Raw genomic sequence first — 22,760 nt, forward strand, 5'->3', positions numbered from 1 at the left:
AAAACCTTGTTGGGGACATAATTTTTATTCATTCATGGGATGTGGGCTTCACTGGCTGGGTCAGCATTCATTGCCCATCTCTAATTGCCCTCGAGATGATGGTGATGAGCTGCCTTCTTGAACCACTGCAGTCCATGTGGTGTAGGTACACCGACAGTGCTGTTAGGGAGGGAGTTCCAGGATTTTGATCCAGCGACAGTGAAGGAACGGCGAGATATTTTCAAGTCAGGATGATGAGTGACTTGGAGGGGAACTTCCAGGTGGTGATGTTCCCATCTATCTGCTGCCCTTGTCCATCTAGGTGGTAGCAGTCGTGGGTTTGGTATGTGCTGTCCAAGGAGCCTTGGTGAATTCCTGCAGTGCATCTTGTAGATGGTACACACTGCTGCTACTGTGCTCTAGTGGTGGAGAGAGTGAATGTTTGTGGATGTGGTGCCAATCAAGTGGACTGCTTTGTCCTGTGGTGTACAGCTTCTTCAGTGTTGTAGGAGCTGCACTCATCCAGGCAAGTGGGGAGTATTCCATCACACTCCTGACTTGTGCCTTGTAGATGGTGGACAGGCTTTGAGGAGTCATAAGGTGAGTTACTCATCGCATGATTCCTAGCCTCTGACCTGCTCTTGTAGCCACAATATTTATATGGCTAGTCCAGCTCAGTTCCTGGTCAATGATAACCCCCAGGATGTTGATAGTGGGGGATTCAGCGATGGTAATGCCATTGAATATCAAGCGGCGATGGTTGGATTCTCTCTTGTTGGAGATGGTCATTGCCTGACGCTTGTGTGGCGTGAATGTTACTTGCCACTTGTCAGTTCAATCCTGGATATTGTCCAAGTCTTTCTGCATTTGGACATGGACTGCTTCTGTATCTGAGGAGTCGCGAATGGTGCTGAACATTGTGCAATCATCAGCGAACATCCCTCCTTCTGACCTTATGATATAAGGAAGGTCACTGATGAAACAGGTGAAGGTGGTTGGGCCTAGGACACTACCCTGAGGAACTCCTGCAGTGATGTCCTGGAACTGAGATGATTGAGTTCCAACAACCACAACCACCTTGCTTTGTGCTAGGTATGACTCCAACCAGTGGAGAGTTTTCCCCCTGATTCCTATTGACTCCAGTTTTGCTAGGGCTCCTTGATGCCACACTCGGTCAAATGCTGCCTTGATGCCAAGGACAGTCACTCTCACCTCACCGCGGGAGTTCAGCTCTTTTGTCCATGTTGAACCAAGGCTGTAGTGAGGTCAGGAGCTGAGTGTCCCTGGCAGAACCCAAACTGGGCATCAGTGAGCAGGTTACTGTTAACCGTGCTGCTTGATAGCACTGTTGGTGACCGCTCCATTACTTTATTGATGACTGAGGGCAGACTGATGGGGCGGTAATCAGCCAGGTTGGATTTGTCCTGCTTTTTGTCTACAGGGCATACCTGGGAAATGTTCCACATAGCCGGGTAGATGCCAGTGTTGTAGCTGTACTGGAACAGCTTGGCTAGGGGCGCGGCAAGTTCTGGAGCGCAAGTCTTCAGTCCTATTGCCGGAATATTGTCAGGGCCCATAGCCTTTGCAGTCTCCAGTGCCTTCAGCCATTTCTTGATATCACGTGGAGTGAATCGAGTTGGCTGAAGTCTGGCATGTATGATGCTAGGAACCTCCGGAGGAGGCCAAGATGGATAATCCACTCGGCACTTCTGGCTGAAGATTGTAGCAAATGCTTCAGCCTTATCTTTTGCACTGCTGTGCTGAGCTCCTCCATCATTGAGGATGGGGATATTTGTGGAGCCTCCTACTCCAGTGAGTTGTTTAGTTGTCCACCACCATTCACAACTGGATGTGGCAGGACTGCAGAGCTTAGATCTGATCCATTGATTGTGGGGTCGCTTAGCTCTGTCTATTACTTGCTGCTTAAGCTGTTTGGCATGCAAGTAGTCCAGTTTTATAGCTTCACCAGGTTGACACCTCATTTTTAGGTATGCCTGGTGCTACTCCTGGCATGTCCTCCTGCGCTCTTCATTGAATCAGTGTTGATCCCCTGGCTTGGTGGTAATGGTAGAGTGGGAGAAATGCTGGGCCATGAGATAACAGATTGTATTGGAGTACAATTCTGCTGCTGCTGATGGTCCATAGCACCTCATGGATGCTCAACCTTGAGTTGCTAGATCTGTTTGAAATCTACCCCATTTAGCACGGTGGTAGTGCCACACAACATGTTGGAGGGTATCCTAAATGTGAAGGCAGAATTCTGACTCCACAATGATTGTGCAGTGATCACTCCTATCAATACTGCCATGGACAGATGCATCTGCAGCAGGCAGGTTAGTGAGGATGAGGTCAAGTATGTTTTTCCCTCTTTTTGGGTCCCTCACCAGTCTAGCAGCTATGTCATTTAGAAATTGGCCAGCTCGGTCAGTAGCGGTGCTACTGAGCCACTCTTGGTGATGGACATTGAAGTACCCCACCCAGAGTACATTCTGCACCCTTGCCACCCTCAGTGCTTCCGCCAAGTGGTGTTCAACATGGAGGAGCACTGATTCATCAGCTGCGGGAAGGCAGTGCATGGTAATCAGCAGGAGGTTTCCTTGCCCATGTTTGACCTGATGCCATGAGACTTTATGGGGTCCAGAGTCGATGTTGAGGACTCCCAGGGCAACTCCCTCCCGACTGTATACAACTGTGCTGCCACCTCTGCTAGCTCTGTCCTACCGGTGGGGCAGGACATATCCAGAGGTTGTGATAGCGGAGTCTGGGACATTATCTGTAAGGTATGATTCTGTGAGGATGGCAATGTCAGGCTGTTGCTTGACTAGTCTGTGAGACAGCTCTCCCAATTTTGGCACAAGCCCCCAGATGTTCGTAAGGAGGACTTTGCAGGATCGACAGGGCTGAGATTGCCGTTGTCGTTTCCAGTGCCTAGGTCGACGCCAAGGGGGTCCGTCCAGTTTCATTCCTTTTTTGTGACTTTGTAGCAGTTTGTTACAACTGAGTGCCATTGCTAGGTCATTTCAGAGTCAACTACATTGCTGTGGGTCTGGAGTCACGTGTAGGCCAGATCAGGCAAGGACAAAAGATTTCCTTCCATAAAGGACATTAGTGAACCAGATGGATTTTTACAACGATTGACAATGGTTTCATGGTCATCATTGGACTTTTAATTGCAGATTTTTTATTGAATTCAAATTTCACCATCTGCTGTGGTGGGATTCAAACCCAAGTCCCCTGGGTGTCTGGATTACTAGCCCAGTGGCAATACCACTACACCATTAACTCATGGCTGACTGTCTTGGTCCTGGGATGGGCAAGGTCAATGATAACGTACAATGCTTCCTCGGGAGAGAGGCAGACAGTGAACCTGGTTGAAGAGCGCAGAGAAGAAAGCGAGGATATAAAGAGAGAGAGCGGGGCTCGGGGCCTACATTTACCTGGGAGAGAGGCAGAAAGCGAACCTGGTTGGAGAACATACAGGAGACAGCTGCTTCAGCTTCAGCTCAAGAACACTGGGTTTGAAGAAACAGAATGAAGAGTGATAACACAGGAAAACCATAAGTTCATTGGTTGGTGAGAAGTTGTTGTTAGGGAGTGTCTTTAAACAGCTGTAAATTAGAAAAGTGTATTATCTATAAAGAAGTAGCTACTTGGATTTAAATAAGAAACACTTGGAAAAGGGGAGTAAATTTAAGTCAGGGCTAGTTAAAAAAAATAAGTGAACCAAAGTACATTAAAGTTAACATAAGGAAAATAAAGTTAAGACATGGCAGGCAGCTCCGTTGCGTGGAATGCATATCCTGTAATATGTGGGAAGTGGTGGACACTGCTGGTGCCCTAGATGATCACTTGTGCGGGAAGTACTGCCAGCTGTCAGGTTTCGGAGCTCGAGCGGCAGCTGGAGTCACTGTGGTGCATCCATGAAGCTGACAGCTACATGGATAGCATGTTCAGAGAGGTGGTCCCACCACAGGCTGGGAGCATGCAAGCAGAAAGGGACTGGGTGACCGCCAGGCATTGCAAGAGAACCAGGCAGGTAGTGCAGGAATCCCCTGGGGTCCCGCTCGCAAGTCGGTTTTCCATTTTGGACACTATTCCCACTTGTCAAGGAATCAAGACCTAGAGGGCACAGATTTAAAGTGATTTGCAAAAGAAGCAAATGTGACATGAGAGAAATCTTTTTCACACAACGAATGGTTCGGGTCTGGAATGCACTGCCTGGAAGTGTGGTGGAGCTAGGTTCAATCAAGGCATTCAGGAGGGCATTAGATGATTTTTGAATAGAATCAATGTGCAGCGGTATGGGGAAAAGGTAGGAGCATAGCACTCGGTCATGATGCTCATTTGGAGAGCTGGTGCAGATATGATGGGCTGAATGGCCTCCATCTGTGCCAAAACAATTCTGTGATGCTGTGATTCTTGATCTTTGTGCCCTGAATGAACTCTACATCAGCAAATCCTTCTTTCGGGGCTGACATCACCACAAGGTTTCATGGTGTCAGTCAAGGTCTGTACATTGGCACCAACTCAACCTGGTCATCACGAGAAGGTGCGATCTTCCCAGTGTTCTCCACACCTGCTCCTACAATAGTGCAGATTGTGATAACCACCCCTCTCTTGTTAGCAGCAGAGTGAAGGTTCACCTCGAAAGTTTCACAACTCCAAAAACGACGGCCCGCCATGCACCAACATCACTGGCATAAAGAAATGATGCCAAATAACAACACTTTGCATTGGCACTAAAGCAATTGCTACTCACTAAAGGTTTACTAGCAAATGCCAATGTTGATATCGATGAAGCTCAGAAGTTGCTGAGTTCAATAATTTAACACACAATAGCAGCAACATTTGATAAAAGCAGAACCCAGAACAAGGTCTAGTTTGAGACCTACTCAGCAGAGAATGACATCTGTCATTGATACAAAGGACAAAGCCTACATGATATACAACATAAACCCAACAGCTAAAACACTGAATGACCTGAAAGTAGCCAATACGGTCAAGCAAAAGACAGGGGGATCCTGCACAAATAAACGCTGGATCAATCTTTGTCAAGCAATCCAAACCGCCTGTGACACTGAAATCTACAAGCTACTTACAAAAGAATTAAGAGGGCACTTAGCCCTGTCGTCACCATAGTTGCTCGCCTGAAGTTGGCAGATAGTGAAGTACTCACCGATGGAAGTAAACAGATGCCCTGCTGCATTGAACATTACTGTTAACTGTACTCCTGTGAAACGGACATCTTCCAGTCCCCACTTGATGCTTTCCCACAGCTTCCTGTCATGAATGAGTTAGATGAAGAACCCTCATCATTTGAGCTCACGGAGACCAAAGGCAACCTAACGAACAGAAGGGCACCAGACCACCTAGTGAACAGACGGGAACCCGGCGAGGATGGGACCCAAGCCAAACGATTCAAGCACATAAAATGCCATCAATTGCCACAGATTTATGGCCTTCACTTTCTCTGTTGGAAGGTAGGCTCCGTTCCACAGGAGGTGCGTGACACGAAAATCATCGCACTGTACAAAAACAAAGGTGACAGATGAGGCTGCAGTAACTATAGGGGTGCCTCACTCCTTAGCATCATGGGGAATTCCTTTGCAAGGGTTACATATAAAAGGTTCTGTCTACTTGCAGACCAAGTGTGCCTGGAAACAAAATGCAGTTTCCGTAGCTGGCACGCCTACTGTGGACATTCATATACCATCTACAGGAGAAGTGTGGGAAACAGGAAATACCCCTTTACTTTACTTCCATAGATCTCACCAAGGCATTAGACTCTATCAGCAGATCAGGGTTCTACAAAATTTTTGGAAAAATTGGTTGTCCACCAAAGCTGCTGAGTCTCATCTGCTCCTTGCACTGTTCTGTACAGTTTGATAGCTCCACTTCTGACAGTTTCAGGGTGAAGAATGGAGTGAAATAGGGCTGTGTCCTAGCCCCCACTCTGTTTGGAATCTTCTTCACCATGCTCCTGACCTTTGCCCTCCCTAAGATGGGGCAGGAGTCTACTCGCACACTCAGTCAGAAAGCAAACTCTACAATCTATCCAGACTGAAAGTGAAGACAAAAACATATTGCATCCTGATCATAGAACTCCTCTACACTGATGATGCTGTGTTAGTCACCCACACAGAAACTCAGCTACAAAGACTCATGTCTCTCCTATCCCTGTAACTTGTTCTCTCTGAATATAAGTGTCAAGAAAACCATGGTCATGGGATAGGGCGTCACATCTCCACCTCTGATTACATTAACTAGCACCCGGCTGGAAGCAGTTAGCAAATTCTGCTACCTCAGCTCCAAGGTGGCAGACAATCTGTTCCTTGATGAGGAGTTCGATATACGCAAAGGGAAAGCAGCTACCACCTTTCGCTGACTCACAAAATGCGCATGAGGAATCACCAAGCTGGCTCTTAGGATCAAGCTGATGGTTTATAAGGCCTGTGTTCGCAGCTCCTTGCTGTCTGTCTATGAAACATGGATGATTTACAGCTATCAAGGAAAGAAGCTTAATAATTTCCATTCTTGCTGTCTGAAGCGCATAATGGGTATATTGCAGCAGGACAAAAATCACAAAACCGGCAGTCCTCTCAAAGGCAGAGCTCCAAAGTGTGTTGGTACTATTTATCAGAGGCAGCTTCAGTGGATCAGGGACATTCTCAGGATGGAAGACAGTCACAGGCCCAAGGACCTTCTGTATGGTGAGTTAGCCAGAGCCAGGTAACCAGGAAGGTGCCCAAGGCTCCACTTTAAGGGTGCTTTCAAGAGTGACATGAAGGCCATAAGCATCCACTATCACACCTGAGAGGCACTAGCTGGCAAAAGAGGAAAATGGTGACAGCTGTTGTGGACTGGCATGCACTTCTATGACAACCAGTGGCTGTTGTATGACACTCTATCTGCCTGCACACCATTGCAATGTAAAGGTGCTCAGCAGAGCAAAGGTTAACATGGGACTGGAGAATAGCACCACCCATGATATGATGTATAGTGTCACATGGTAATAGGCTGAGAGAACACTCTAGAAGCAGCCAACTTGCATGGCAGCACCATGCATGGCATTAAATAGGATCTGTACATAGTTAAAGATTAACAATAAATGGTTCATGTTTAAACATACAAGTCTCAAGATCTCATCATGGAGACATCAAGCAAAGCCATAACGCAACATGGTAATCAGTGCTGGTGCACAGTTTACACATACTGGACACTGTCTGGATAAATGTGTAAGACCACATCGCATGCAGGTTTTGGGTGTCTCTGATATTTTGGTTACCGCGGCAAGGGTAGATTTGTAATCGAGGGTTTGAAGATGTTGTTCGCCAGCCAACTAATGTCTTAAATTTTCTACCTTTGTCCAGGAGTGCATCGATTGAGTAACCTATGGTTTTGTCTAGTAAGGTTTCCCTGAAAGATTTGATGGGCGTTGAGGTGATGATAAGCTCTATGAATCTCTCCACAAGATCTTTGGCATTGAAATCGCATTTGGCTCATTTGCAGCAGTGCCTGTTTATAAATTGGTTGATGACTTCGCTTGGCTGTTGCCTGTACAGCATAAACTCTAGCCTGTGAATTGTAAAGTTAACTCGGATCTTTAGTTGATCTTCGATGAGTTTGAAGATTTTATTGGATTCTTTTTGGTCTTCATCAGATAGACCTGCTGGATTTACACGCATTAGTCCCTCGTTACCAAAAGCAATTAGTAATTCGGTGGCCTTTTTCTCTTGTGCCTATACCTGCCAGTTCACAAGGTGTAAACGCATCTTCTGTCTAAAGGCTTGAAATTCTGCAAGAGGATCTCTTGCTCGCCAGTTCATAGTCAAGTCTCTATTCCTCATTGTGATGTTCTTGGCTATTGGCTGCACTGGGTGATACACAAATGTAGTTGCTGCATGCTGTATCTCTTTGAATGTGAATCTGTACCTGTTGCCTTCCTATTGTCCCTGTGCTTTGGATAACAAGTGCTGTAGCAATGCATTATTGTTGGCTTGTAACAGTGCAGCTGCTAAGGAGAAGCTTGCCTCATTTTTTTTTGTACCGCTGTGTTGTATGTTTTAAAAGTGGCACTTTAGATTCGCTGCTTCTTTTAAGCTGGCTTGAAATAGGGGGAACGGATTTTAAGTTGCAGATGTTTAGATTGCAGAAGCTTTTTGCTTTTCCTGCTGTTTCTGTTCCAGTATTGAAACTGTGCCATTTTATTCTGCTGGGTTGCTGTCATGCCTTGATTGACAGTGCGGCGAGTCTGGTTTTGGCACCGAAACTGAAAAAACAAAATGGCAGAAGCAACTGACAGTCATGCTGAGCTCTGCGGAGAGCTGTTGGAACTTACCCCTCCCGGCCTTCTCAGCCTGGGGTACCTTTCATTAAAAACAAATTTGATGCTCTAGCTTGTATGGTTAGGACAAGTGGCTTATAAATAGCTGATCCCAACGTTCAGGTAAAACAAAGTCTGCTGCCCAAATTACTGAGCTTGGAGTGAGGTCTTCACTTGCTTCTGAACCCAGTTTCTTTTGGATCTAGCCTCTGTGCCTAATTTGGGATTCTAAGTCCTTGCAGATGAAGAACTGGACTTTTTGTTTTAACTGGAGCACCTGAACTGACATTCTTTGTGAGTGATTTTCCTTGAAGTGTTGTGTTTACAGGCTGTCCATCCCTCAGGGATTCTGGATTGGAGCTGGGTAAGTGGAATCACTGCAGTTTCTGTTGCTGCTGAAGTAATCTTCTGCCTTGTGCTCTGGTATCTTCAGAAATTACCTCCAATGATGCGATATCTTTTAGAAGCCCCACCATTGCCAACCATGACGTGGTATGTCGCAGTCTGCTGTCACCCTATATGTTGAGGATCTCGATGTAGACCTCAAGGCATCTATTTCTATGCTATCTATACTAAGAAATTGAGACTGATGAGGGTTCTGGTTGAACACAGGCATCTGAAATTTATTACTAGCAACAACTATATACAGCACAGGCCTTGATCTGGCCTGGGTCCTAACAATTACATAGGCTATGACTTGACTATATACCTGACTCATAAGATGTACATAGACTCTTGTTGATACAGGGTCACAGGCAGCAGTGAGCATCTGTGATAGACAGTACAGGCGACAGTGAGCATCTGTGATAGACAGTACAGGCGACAGTGAGCATCTGTGATAGACAGTACAGGCGACAGTGAGCATCTGTGATAGACAGTACAGGCGACAGTGAGCATCTGCGATAGACAGTACAGGCGATAGTGAGAATCTAACATGGAGGCCTCCAGCCTCACACACGGTGATGTCACAATGATGTCACTCTGCAGCTTCTTAAAGGTACATGTTATTGTCTGCATTGGCATGTGTACAATACCACAGCAGCAGCTACAGCAGCTTGGTAACAAGTGCCAAAACCAAAAACAATAACCAACAACTCCACTTGACAGATTCATGTGTAGCGTTAGTGGCACAACCTGTTTCTCAAGGATTGGCCTTCACAGCCATCAGCAAAGGTGCACCAGATGAAGAGCCCCCTCCTAAATGGATCATTTGCTGCTTGCTGGAAGGATACCAACAACAGCTTCCAAATACACCTGTATTGTTTTGCTACCACACGTTTGTAAAACAAGCTGCACAAGCAAGACAGCTGCACTCTGAGATTAGCAGTTCTCTCACCCATCACAAAACTGATATTGTTCATTATTGCTCATTACATTGGATTTCCTTTTTTCTTTCGCATGCTTCACATGTTTACCATACTTACCTGACACATTTTTCTTTTTGTTGACAATGAACTGAATTTCTTCTTTAGCATTCATCATTTCTCTCTTCTTGTCATATTCATTAGAGAGATCCCCGGAGCAGCTAACTTGATCAAACTGTTGAAGTCTCTCTTTGTGTTGCTTCATCACTATGTTTTGCATAGCTCCATGTTTTCCGTGTTCGAGCAGAATATGTGTTTAACAATAGAGAGATTCAAATTCAAACCCTCAGGCAAGCAGAATTGATCATCCTTAGATTTTGATCAATGACTTTTTCATCATGTTTCATTTTTTCCCTTTCTCATTGCCATTTTTGCAGCCTTTACTTTTGAGTCATTATTGCAAACATTTCCTTACAATTTTCCCCTGGATTTTGGTCGAGAGGTTTCTGATTATGCCTTGAATCTTGACTGAATATTTTCAAAATATCCCTCTTTTGTGGTTTTTTTTTCCAAATTATATCCATTCTCTTCCTTGGATTTTGCCCAAGAGCTTTCAAAGATTTCCTTAGATTTTGGGCAGAAAGCCTTTGGAATTGTGTCCCTTTTCTTCCATTTTCCTTGTCGTGTTTAGCTTCCTGAATGTCTTCCTTGGGCTTTGACCATGAATTTTCAAAATTCTTTCCTTGCTCTTTACTTCTAACATCTTCCTTTAAGTTTTCACTTGATTTCGATTGAGGTTTTTTATTTAATCTGTCTCATGGTCTCTATCATCTTGTACATTTTCCTTAGATTTTGACTGGCTATTTTCAATTCATTTCTCTCTCCATTGTTTTGCTTTAGCTTTGTAACTATCTGTGTTCAAGAGATTGAGAATTACAACTGACAAAATGGTGCTGCAAATCCAACAGCTTTTACTTATCAAGACAAAAAATTAAAATTTAATGAGTTACAAAACAATATTAGAAAACATACAGTTACCCATTAGGTAGTCCAGCTAGGTTGACCGCAGGTCAAGGGAACCTGATCTTACCAGGACCAATCCTTCTTCAGCAGGACTTCTCTCCTCAATGGTCTTGCTCACCAATATCTCACCAATAAAGGGTCATAATCTCCTTTGTATCCCTTTTGCATCTCAACTGTCACCATGTCGGATCCTTCTTCACCCCCTTGATTGGTTTCTGGAGCCCATGATAATTCCTGATTGGTCTACTATGAATTGAACTTTAGTCCAAAACATCATGCAAGGTTGGTTTTCCCCATATGCAACTGTTTAACCACAAGATATTAGGGCACCTGCCTTTTGATCCCTTGAGGTTCAACCATCCCACAGGTGGTGTTACAGCCACCAAGGCGTCATAACTTATCTATCTATATCAAAAGTCACTGAGAAAAGAAAGCTGAACATGTTCCAAGAATACTCAGCTCATTTCTGTTGCACCCTGCAAACAAATCTTTAAGTATATTATTACAGCATCTTCATGTGCATTTTCCTTGAATTGGAAAAGAGAATTTTCAGAATCATTCCATTCCTCTTTACGTTATCCATTGGCCTTTGCAGGTTCTTGGATGTTTTCCTTGGCTGAGTACTTCCAGATTTATTTGTCTTCTGTTTCATTGCCTTGGACTTTGACACAAGGTGTTCTGAAATACCTTTCCTCTTTGTGCTTTGAACATTGTCTATTTTCTTTGAGAATTTTGTGACTTATTCTCTTTATCCTTTGGCTTCTCAAATTGAATAGCCTGTACTTTTTCCCTGGATCTTGACTGAATGTTTTCAAAATAACTTCTCTGTTCTAGTTACTTTGTGGTTGGCCTTTGTACACAATTTCAGAATATCCTTTGGATATTAACTATGTGTTTTCAGAATCATGTCTTTTCTCCATTTGCTAACTCATATTATTTTCCTTGAATTTTGACAGTGAATTTTCAAAGTTATTTTTTTTAATGTCTGACATTTCCTTCTTTCCTTCTTTGTTTCCTTGGGCCTGTTTTCTCATTGTCATCCTAAACCCAAGCACATCGTGTACAGTTTCTGATATATATTGTTTCATCATTCACTATTCGGGGTTACAAGTAGGTCTCAAATACAGACAACATAATTTCCATAGATAAGTGTAATCAATCCATACATCATGGAATTCCTTTAGTAGCTCTTTGCATTAATTTTTGGCAGGGATTATTCATTCCAGGTTGAATTTGCATAACTCACTCACTTTTTCAGAGCTGCTTCATGCAATTCAGGGTAATGGGGAGTTGGAGCCTATCCTGACAGGCAATGGGCACGTACACCAGTCCATTACAGGGCACACTCTCATACTGGGGGACAAATTATCATAGCCAATCCACCCCACCAGCATGCCTTTGGACAGTGGGAGGAAACCACAGCACCAGGCGGAAACCCACGTAGACACAGGGAGATTATGCAAACTCCACACAGACAGACATCTGAGGTCAGGATCGAACCCATGTCGTGCAGCTGTGAGGCAGCAGCATTAACCACTGTGCCACCCGAGTATGCATAACCGTTGGCGTTTAATTCAAAGAAATTCCCCCTCCAACAATGTTCTAATTTGTCAATGCTGCCGTTTTGAATTTGGGGGTCCAATTTGGTGTCATTTTGTGTCTTCTTCATACATGATTGGTTCATGTAGGTCAGAATTTCTGACAAGCCTGTATCTTTCTCTGGTTATGTTTCAAGTTTTGATCATGGATTCTATTTCCATTTCGCTTCCTGCTCCATGTACAAGAATTTTCCTTCTTGAAGCGGTTTCCTTCAGCTCATCCTTGAAATGTCCAGTGCAAATCATAGTGAATTCAGCTTCAGTATCCAGCACAGTTTCCTCTATTCTCTGAAGTTTTTACACAGAAGGTTTTTGGGCAGCTGAATTTCTAATAATAATAATCAATTTGTTATCTTGGGTAGCAGAATATTGATGTTTGCACAATTTATCTCTTGATCCAGTCTCTAATTTCCTCTACCTCAGTTTTAACCTCTTAATTATCTATCTGACTCCGTCCCAATTCCCTTCAAAGCCTTGTGGCCTAAGCAAGCTTGCATAAGAGTTAATTCTTAGTTATTTATTGTCGCTCATTGTCAGCTTTGGCTCATAATTTGATTGTCAATGATCTTTTTGTTGTCTTTTTTGCCCTTGTTACCTCTAGACTTGGTTATTCTAATGCACTCCTAGTTGGCCTCCCTAGTTATACCCACAGCAACCTTGAGATCATTCAAAACTCTGCTACCCAAGCCCTAACTTGTACCAATTCCCTCTCACCCATCTCCCACCTGTTTGTTGACCTACATTGGCTCCTGATCAAGCAATGCCTTGACTTTAAAATTCTTATCCTTGTTTTTAAATTACTCCATGACCTCGCCCCTCTCTATCTCTGTAACTTCCCACAGCTCCACAAGCTTCCTCCAAATCTGGCCTCTTGAACATTCTGATTTTATTCACTCCATCACTGATGGCTTTGCTTTCACCTGCCAAGGCCCTAAGTTTTGGAATTCCTCTCAAAATTTCTCGGCCTACCAACATCTCTTTATACTCTAAAACCTATCCCTTCGACAAAGCTTTTGACCACCTGGCCTCATATCTCCTTATGTGGTTTTCTGTCAAATGTTGTTTGTTAACACATCAATAAAATACCTGAGGACATTTTATTAAGGGTGCTATGTAGATGTGAGTTGTTATTGTCTGTTGGTTTTAATACTTCTGGTTTGGAGCCTACTTCCCCTTCTTTGGCTGCCTTGTAGTCATTTAGATCCCTGTTTCCCTTGGAAACCGCCTTGACATATGCTTTCTAACCTGTCTTCTACATTATTTGTGCTAAATCTACCTTCTGTTTGGCTGATGGGCATGTTTTAAATGCAGTTATTCCATGTTTTCTTTCCCAAAACTGCTAATAATATGTAATTAATTTCCCTGCATTTTCTTCTTTGCTAACTACGTCCTTAGGTTTATTAATATTTTCTTGAGGAGTTTGAGATGCTTCAATTGTAGATTTTGTTTCTCTGTAGCTTCTTTAAAATCCCCTGTATCATTTGGAATTTTCTTCTGGAATTCAGTCAAGAAATTGCTGTTAATTGCACAATGTAATTGGCCTGAATCTACTTTCCCTTTTACAGTTCAGAAATCTGCAATTTGTTCCATTAATCTTTCTGATTTTATCTTCTTTTGATTGTTTGCCTATGGCTGATCTGAGCATATTTAATGTCTTAAGTCTTTCTCCCATTGATTTATCTAATCCTGTAGTTACTAATTTAGTTTAAGCACAGTCACCTCTTTATCTGGATCTGAATCTATAGGACTGGGAGGGTCTCCTCTGTATCTGAATTTTACAACATCAAACCCTTCCTCCCTCAGACATCTTACTAATACTCGACAAAGTTTTTTTCTTGGGATTTGAAGCATAAAACTTAATGCTTTTACCCTCATTGGCTTAACTTTTTCAGTTCTGGTCAGTTAAGAAGCATTTTCCCTGCTCAGTAAAGGCTTCAGGAATCGATGTTCTTAATAAGCTCTTATAATCCTTTGATTGCTGTTCCAAACCCTGACTCTGTGCATTCACATAATCTAAGTTTTCCAATACAGGTGGAATATCCTTCATCTGTATGTCTGAAAACTAAACATGTCAAAACCACACTTTTATTTTGAATGGCTATGCAGTTAATTTGTATGTTAATAAAGTAATGTAATATATTGCAACTGTAAAAAGTGTTAACAGGTAAATTGAGTTTGAGAGTTGGCAAATGGAGAAACAACTTAGTGTTTGTAGACTAGAGCTAGCCTAGGTTTAGACCACTGTAATGTAAGTAGGGATTGGCTTACCATATATACGGTAAATTCAAAAACTGAAAATATCTGATTACCGAAACGTTATTGGCTCCAAGGATAAAGGATACTCGGCCTGTAGAGGTATAGCCTCTGCTAAATCATCCTCTTCTTATTCCAACTCAATCACTCACTCCTCAGCCTGACTTAATTTTTGTAACAAAATTTCATTTCATTGCACAAAATCATTCAGGCATGTTGGCGGCGGGCGTCATTGTGTGCGTGAGTGGACAATATGGCGAGAAGGCCAAAAATCGGTGGTGGGCAGCCTCTGAACCATTACCTCACCGGTACCTCACTCCAGTCGTGCACGCTGCTCCCAATGCTTGCAGCCCAGGACTGCTCCAGTAAAAGCCAAAAAGTGCTCAGTGACCGTCACTGGAATGCCTTTTGGAAGCCCGCCGTAATGTCCACCACCCCCGTTCTGGCCGCAGGATATCCAGCAATCTCACCAGTCCAGCTTGGGAGGTGGTGGGAGTGGTGGTCAGTGCCAATGCTGCACAGAAGAGGTTGGCCATCCAGCGCAGAAAGAGGATGAATGATCTCATCTGTGCTGCCAGAGTAAGGCAACCATCTCATCATTCTAAACTCACACACTCACAAGGCCATCACGCGTTCACTGGCATCTCACTCACTGCCAGCTCAAGGGACATCACCACTCACCTTCTCACACACACACCCTCACATCTCCATCTGGCCACTATCTTGAGGCCACTTGCACAGATCAACATGTGCCCCCACACACACGCACCCTGGGATACCCCGCTTCCCCAGTACAGCCCTCACCCTGCAACCTCTTTGCCTGAGGCCACCTCTCCCCCTTCCCCAAGCAAGCCCTAGCCCTGCAGCCATTGAAAAGTCACCCATGCTTTGTGCCTGGTCTGGTAGGTAGAGACCTGCCCGTGAGCCCCCCTAAAAGTGATGTGGTGCTGCCTGTGAACCTGGCGCTGATGACTGCGAGTGCTGCCCGAAGCCAGGTAGACAAATAAACCTCGAAGTCCCGAGTGAAGTGCAGTTCGCCAGGTGTGCGTCGCTCATGTACAGCTGTGCAACACATTGGCATGCAATCACACCGACGTGTGCAGATGATCCAGGTGGGGGAATGATTCCGGCGAGCAGGACTTATAATGAGATGCTAAAATATTGAAATTAGGTTCTTGACGTGCAGCAGTGGGAAACACAGCCCACCATTGACGGATGGAGCAGACGATTGCAAATTGGTTTCACAATGACATAAAACCGATTTTTGACTCTCTCGCCACATTGTCTGCTCATGCCCACCATGATGCCCGATGCCAATGGAGACGGAAAATTGCACCCATTTGTGTTTTAGATTGTTAGATATCATTTTCATTGTTGTTAGTTCACTTTTTAAAAAATATTTAGTAACTCAGCCTTTCAGAGGTCCTTTCCTTAGAGCTTTGCAGGTCAAAGTCTTAAATATCAATTCCTTACATTTTCAGTGCTAAAAGATTAAGTGGTCAGGGTCTCAGTGGTTTGGAGGTCAGTGGATTGGTTGCTGTGGCAGGCCTGCGGGAGCTTGTTATATGAGCATCTTTTTCTATCTGGGAGCTCCAGTACACCTCTTGCATCCTGGATAACCATGTGTGCAGCAAGTGCCCTCTGTTGTTCAAGCTCAAGTTCCAGCAGATAGTTTCCTCATGTTTACAGTAGGAGTGGGATGTGAGGGAATGGGTGTCCACAAGATAGGGTAAGAGGAAGAAACAAATACTACAGGAATGCACCAAGCCAGTGGCACTCACCAACGAGTTTTCAGTTCGGAATATTGGGGAAGGTGAGGGCTCCTCGGAGGAATATAGCACCTTCGTCAGCACCTTCCAAACCCACGACCTCTACCACCTATAGAAGGACAAGGGATGCATAGAAACACCATGACCTGCACTTTCCCTTCCAAGCCACGCACCATCTTGACTTGGAACTAAACTCTTTCGCTGTCACTGGGTCAAAATCCTGGAATTCCCTTCCTTAACAGCACTGTGGGTGTACCTACACCACATGGCCTAAAGTGGTTCAAGAGGGCAGCTCACCATCACTTTCTCAAGGGCAATTAGGGCTGGGCAATAAATTCTGGTCTAGCCAGTGACACCCACACCCTGTGAAGAAATAAAAAATAAATAATCATAGTTCCTGGTGCCACATAGGAATTGAATGCATTTTGGGGAAAAAGAGAGAGAAAAAAACAGGAATGCAGTAGTCATTGGTATTCAATATTTAGGGACATAGACAGATGTTTCTATACCACAAACATGATTCACAAATAGCATGTTTCCCCTGTGATACCAGGACTGTCTTCGAGTGGGCGCAGGATTCTGTGAGGGGAAGGCAGACAGCCAGAGGTCATGGAACTAGGTAGGTAGAAAAAGTATTGAGGGCATTCAGGCAGAATTTCAGCAGTGGGGCATTGTGCTCGGTTGGGGGTGGGAGGGTGGGGAAGGGGTACTTGTACAAGATGGACCGGTTGCATCTGAACCAAGCCGGGACCAATGTTCTCAGTGACAGGTTAACTAGTACTGTTGTGGAGGGTTTAAACTAATTTGGCAGGGGAAGTTAGAAAATAGCAGAAAATAGCAAAACTGAGATCAGGGGACAGAGATATAAACAGCAGTAAAATTAGAAACAATTGCAAGGCCCAGATTAAGGAAAATAGCAAACGTGATGAATGAGGTATTAAACTGTGTGTACATCAATGCCTGTAATGTAACTAATAGGTCAGCAAGCTGCAGGTACAAGTTGCTGCATGAGATTCTGATGTGGTTACATTAACAGAGACATATTAGAAATAAGGCCAAGAATGGGATTTTGATATTCTTGATTATCAAATATTCAGAAATGATAGAGAAGGTAAAAGAGGAAGGGGAATGGTGGCATTGATTAAGGATGATGTTACAGTTCTAAATTGAAAGAATTTGCTAGATGGATCTGGACTGAATCTATCCTGAATTTTATAGCGGGCGTCCAGATTCTAATGTTGGAGCGAAGAGTGTGTTCCAAGCCAGCAATGGCCAGCAGCGGAACTGCCTTGCCAATTTTACCACAGGTGGCCTCCTGATTGGCCACCTTCAGGACTGCCTTCCAATTAAGGATGGCGGGCAGGCTCCTGATACTGTTGGCCCAATTAGGAGGCTGGCAGGCCTGAGGCCTCAGCAATATCACTGGGCGAGAGGACTCCACATTGTGCCCATTTATATTGTTGTATGTAAAGTGTCCCTAATCAGTAGGTGAGTGTGAAACCTCTGGTTTCTGGTTTAGATTTTATGATAATCAGCAATGAAGACCAAAATTGTGTGCTGAATTCAGACTTCCAGATAGGCTAGCTTTATTAGCACTACATTACGTAATGCCTGTTTTCACTCTTTAACCAAGATAACCCTCTTGTAATATTAACCTAACTTGCTGGATGGAAAACCCATGGAACTGAGTGGACCCTTGTTTTACACTGCAGCCCAATATTACTCTCCATTGACTTCAACGGACAGTAATATTAGCTGGGTAATAAAACCAGTCTTGCGCTCAATCTCATGGGTTTTACGTGCCCCAGGAGAATTAAAATGGTCTTACAATGTGTCTGCATGAAGTTCCTCCCTCTGCTACTTTAACAGGTTAATGAATGTGTTGATGTAATAGAGCAAGCTACTAGATGTTCCAACATTAGCTTCTGAAAGCCTAATTTCAAAGACAAAGAAAAGGTGACAGTGAGGAGAGCAGAGACACTGATGTCATTGTAACAAAAGAAGATAATTCGGTAAGGAAGGTGGTGAAATACTACAAAAGCGTCTGAAAAGAAAGCAGAAAGATAAAAGGCAGGTAAGTGACGAAGATGGTCTATGGGAGCACAATCAAAGTCAGAGAGGCAGGGGAGAATGCTGATCAAAGCGAGTAAAGCATAAATGTAAGGAGAATTATTCTTTACCAGTGTCACCTTAACCTCAAGTCCAATAATATTTTCATCTCTTGAATCTGTAACTTTGATATTTAAATGACTTTTACCCATTGGCTGTGTGCTTTCCCAATGGCTTTGCCTGAAAGCCCTCAATCGTTGACAGCACAAATCACAAGAAATGTATCTAAGGACAACAAGTCACCTTGGTGTATCCATAACATGGGAAGTGCTGAGCAAACAGCATGCGTGACTTGAAAATTGCAGTAATTGTTTTCATAACCAATTTAATAATATTTCATAATATTTAATTGCAATCTTTCTAAATAATGCAATGAAAACACAGAAAAAACAAGGGAACTTGTCAGTTTAAGAATATTGGAAATTAATAATTAATGTTTTGGGCTTGACAGACTTTAGGCTGCCAGGTATTAAATTGATTTTTTAAAAATTGATCTTGGGAGTATTATTGTCCACCATTATTGCCCCAAGAGCATTGAATCAACAGCAGCAACAACTTGCATTTATATAGCACCTTTAATGTAGTAAAAACGACCCAAGGTGTTTCACAACAGTGTAAACAGACAAAATTTGACACCGAACCACATAAAGAGATATGAGGGTGGATGACCAAACGTTTGGTCAAAGAGGTAGGTTTTAAGTAGCATCTTAAAGGAAGAGCGGGAGGTAGAGAGGCAGAGAGGTTTACAAAGGGAATCCAAAGCTTGGGGCTTTCACAGCTGAAGCCACTGCCACCAATGGTTGAGCGATTAAAATCAGAAATATGCAACAGGCCAGAATTCGAGGTGTTGGAGGGTTATAGGGCTAAAGGACATTACATGTAATGGGAGGAGGCAAGGCCATTGACTGATTTGCAAACAAGAAAGAGAATTGTAAAATCGAGAAATTGTGCACCTGGAGTATAGGCCCAGACCAGATAGAGGTGTCATCTCCCCTTCCCTGAAGGGCGTGGGGAACCAGTTAAATTTTTTAGAATTTTTATGGGTTTATTATTACCAGTGTCAGCCCATAAATAACAAGAGATTTTGATTTCAGTTTCACAATGTGTACGATGGTGGGATTTAAACTCACAAAAGCTGGTTACTTGTTCAATACCATCTTCACCAGGTTGCTTCGATGGGTGTCAGCCCTCCGGAATTGCCCAGGAGCTTCTAGAAACAGAGCAGACCCAGAGATCTTTGTGTTTTACATTACCCACCGCAGCAATGAGGACCACCGGATTCAGATTGAATGTTTTTCATGTTCCCAGATGTTGTATATTTTCGTATCTCTGCTTCTCTCTAGGTGTTTTTTCTCAATTTGTCCATTGGAGTGTAAACTTTTAAATAAAACTTTGGAAGCAATAATATCACTGGACACATTGCATAAATTGTAACCAATTTTCTTCCAGTTGACACTCACTTCACTAATTCACAAATGTTCCTTCCATTGATGCTTAGACCTTGCAAATGGCTGACTATAATATCACTGTGGAGAAATAAAATCACACGGAGTAATTCATGGCTGTTACCCTAACACTAGGACAACTCTTTACCTCCTTTCCTGCTGTTTTTCTTTCTCTCTTCTGCCCTCTCATTTCCCTCTGCTTTACAATATTCTTTCACGTTTGAGAGTAACATACAAACTACACGTCAGTTTGCGACGATTTGTGCAGCTTGAACTAACACATGTCACACTTGCGCAATATAGGCTCATGGATTATTAATTCAAAACTGCTGTTTTACTTTTCAAACCAAAATGAAGAATGGGACACTCTGTCATTAAAAACAAATGGAGTTGAGAGGTCAGGTGACGTTTCTTTTTCCTGTTAATATACATGGAACTACACAAGGCTCTGGAGTTAGCCTTCATGTCTGGACAAGACACTGAAACATAAACAAACTTTCATGACACCTTGTTGAGAAGATATTAAAATGCTACAGACTTTTCCTGTGGATTAATGGCTGCTCTATTCCAAATAATTGCAGAATCTAGTTCACAATGGACTTGCAGGCTTTTTGACTTTAGAGTGGAATTCCAAAGAATAGGTGTGGAAAAAAAACTTTTCTAACGCAAGTTATGTGAATGGGTGAAACTCAAACACCATTGTATGTCAATGGCCAAGTCATCAGAATCCATTTGACAGGACAACAAAAAACAGATACCATGGTCACATGACAGAAATCAGATTTCTGATAAGGGGCATTTAAAGAAACATATTTTTGGGAGCAGAAAAGAGAGAAGAGATCAAGACCAACAAAGGAACTGGACCCTACCTAATATCCATTAGCAGGCAAAAAATTTGGGCTGGCCCTTACTTACCTATTGGAAGAACCAAACTAGGCTTTTGTTGCAGGGGTTCAAATGCCCATCGACTGTAGTAAAGCCAGAGAAACCTGCTACTGCAAGCAGTAAGGCACTGTGAATCCATCTTCACAACTTCTAACCTTTATTTCTTCAGTGGGCCAAATACAGATTCACAGGGATGCAACATTGCGAGACTTCACCTCTAAAGAAGCAAGTGTGATAGTGAATGTTTGGACTTTTCAAACCTAAGTGCATGCTACCTCTTTTGTAATCATCATCATTTCTTGAGTGTACGTGTATGCCTGTGTGAGTGTGTGAGTGGATGCTTTTGCGGACACATTGTGGGTGTTGAGTAATAAACATTATCCTTCTTTTTAAAAACTTATGAGAAATCTTGTAATTGTCTTTTCTTAACAGTCACAATACTAAGGTGTTAAAACATTTTTTTCTTTTAAAACACATTTTAAAATATGGGAATCATACTACCATCTCTCCTCTGTCTGTAACACACATTACATCTGTTGTTAAACTTACAGATTTCACTGGAAGTAGAGTAACAGAGTATGTTGTGATCCATACCTGGTGTGTGATACGTACCTGGTGTGTGAGCCATACCAGATGTGGAACACCTACCTGCTGTGTGATACGTACCTGGTGTGTGACTGTTTTTTTCTGGTGGTGTGATATGTTCCGGTAGCGTAGCAAGAGCGAAACATGTATCACTGTGTGATACATACAACAATTGTTGCACCATAAGCAATTTATTGGGTAAATCTCATGGCCACAAGTTCATAAAAATAAATAATGAGAGAATGGAGAGCAGAAAGAAGCCAAGGTACTAGAATCTGAATGGTGAGCAGCAAGTAAAAGAATTGTAATAAAGGAAGAGAGATCACAGGCAACAGTGAGGAACAGCAATAAAAAGATGGGCCATGAGAAACAACAGCTGGAAAAACAGAAACAATTGGTGACAGTTGTGCAAAAGGAAGGTAGATCAGTGTAGTAAGATATAGGCGTTGGATGGAAGTGATGAGTGGACACCTCAAACTGAAGGCAAATATTAATTGGGATAAGTTCTTATTGAGTGAATGATAACAGCAAAGTTTGGGATGACTGACAGCTGATATTATCAGAGTCCCATCATCATGGAAATGTGTTCAGAAAACCTTTGATTAGAACAATAAGTCCTGGAAATCTGTCCAAGCTTTCCATCATATCAAAATGATTTATGTCATCACATCATGTGCTATAAAACAAATGAAAAGTTTCCTTAAGGCATTGCCTCTTTGTTATCATGATTATAGTTAGTAGTCTCGCTTCTGAAGTAGTCAGCTGTGGGTTCAAGTCCCATCCCAGGGACTTGAGCACGAAATGCAGGCTGATACTCCAGCACAGTGCTGGACAAACTCAGCAGGTCTGACAGCATCTGGGGAGAGAGAAACAGCGTTAATGTTTCGAGTCAGTGTGACTCTTCTTCAGAGTCCTGAGGGAGTGCTGCACTGATGGAGATGTTGCCTTTGAGATGGGGCATTAAACCGAGGCCCCATCTTTTCCTCTTGGATTTGATTTAAAAAATTCCATGACACTATTTAAAAAAACAAGGGAGTTCTCCTGGTAACCTGGCTAATACTTATTCCTCAACTAAAATTATTAAAACAGATTACCTGATTATCATCTCATTTCCATTTGATGTATCTTGCTGTGTATAAATTGTCTGCAGTGCTTCCTAAATTACAACAGTGAATACGCTTAAAAAACATACTTCATTGACTGAGAAGCACTTTGGGATGTCCTAAGGTGATGAAAACCTTAGATTCTTTCTTTCATGTAATAGACTGTCTAGTTAAATAGGTATTTAAATGTGTCAAACAATAGTTGTAAACTGTAGTGTTGGTAAAGGGCTAGTTTGTGAAATTCATCCTGGAGAACCCCACATAGAACTAAAGCTTTCAGGTAAGGTTAACAATTCCACGTTGGCAACACACAGCTCCACACAACACAGGTCGGAGGGAGGTCTACAGCAATGGAGCTTGGATTCATTGACTCATGCTCCCTTT

The sequence above is a fragment of the Cetorhinus maximus genome, chromosome 2, assembly GCF_964194155.1.
Source record: "Cetorhinus maximus chromosome 2, sCetMax3.hap1.1, whole genome shotgun sequence".
Taxonomy (NCBI): domain Eukaryota; kingdom Metazoa; phylum Chordata; class Chondrichthyes; order Lamniformes; family Cetorhinidae; genus Cetorhinus; species Cetorhinus maximus.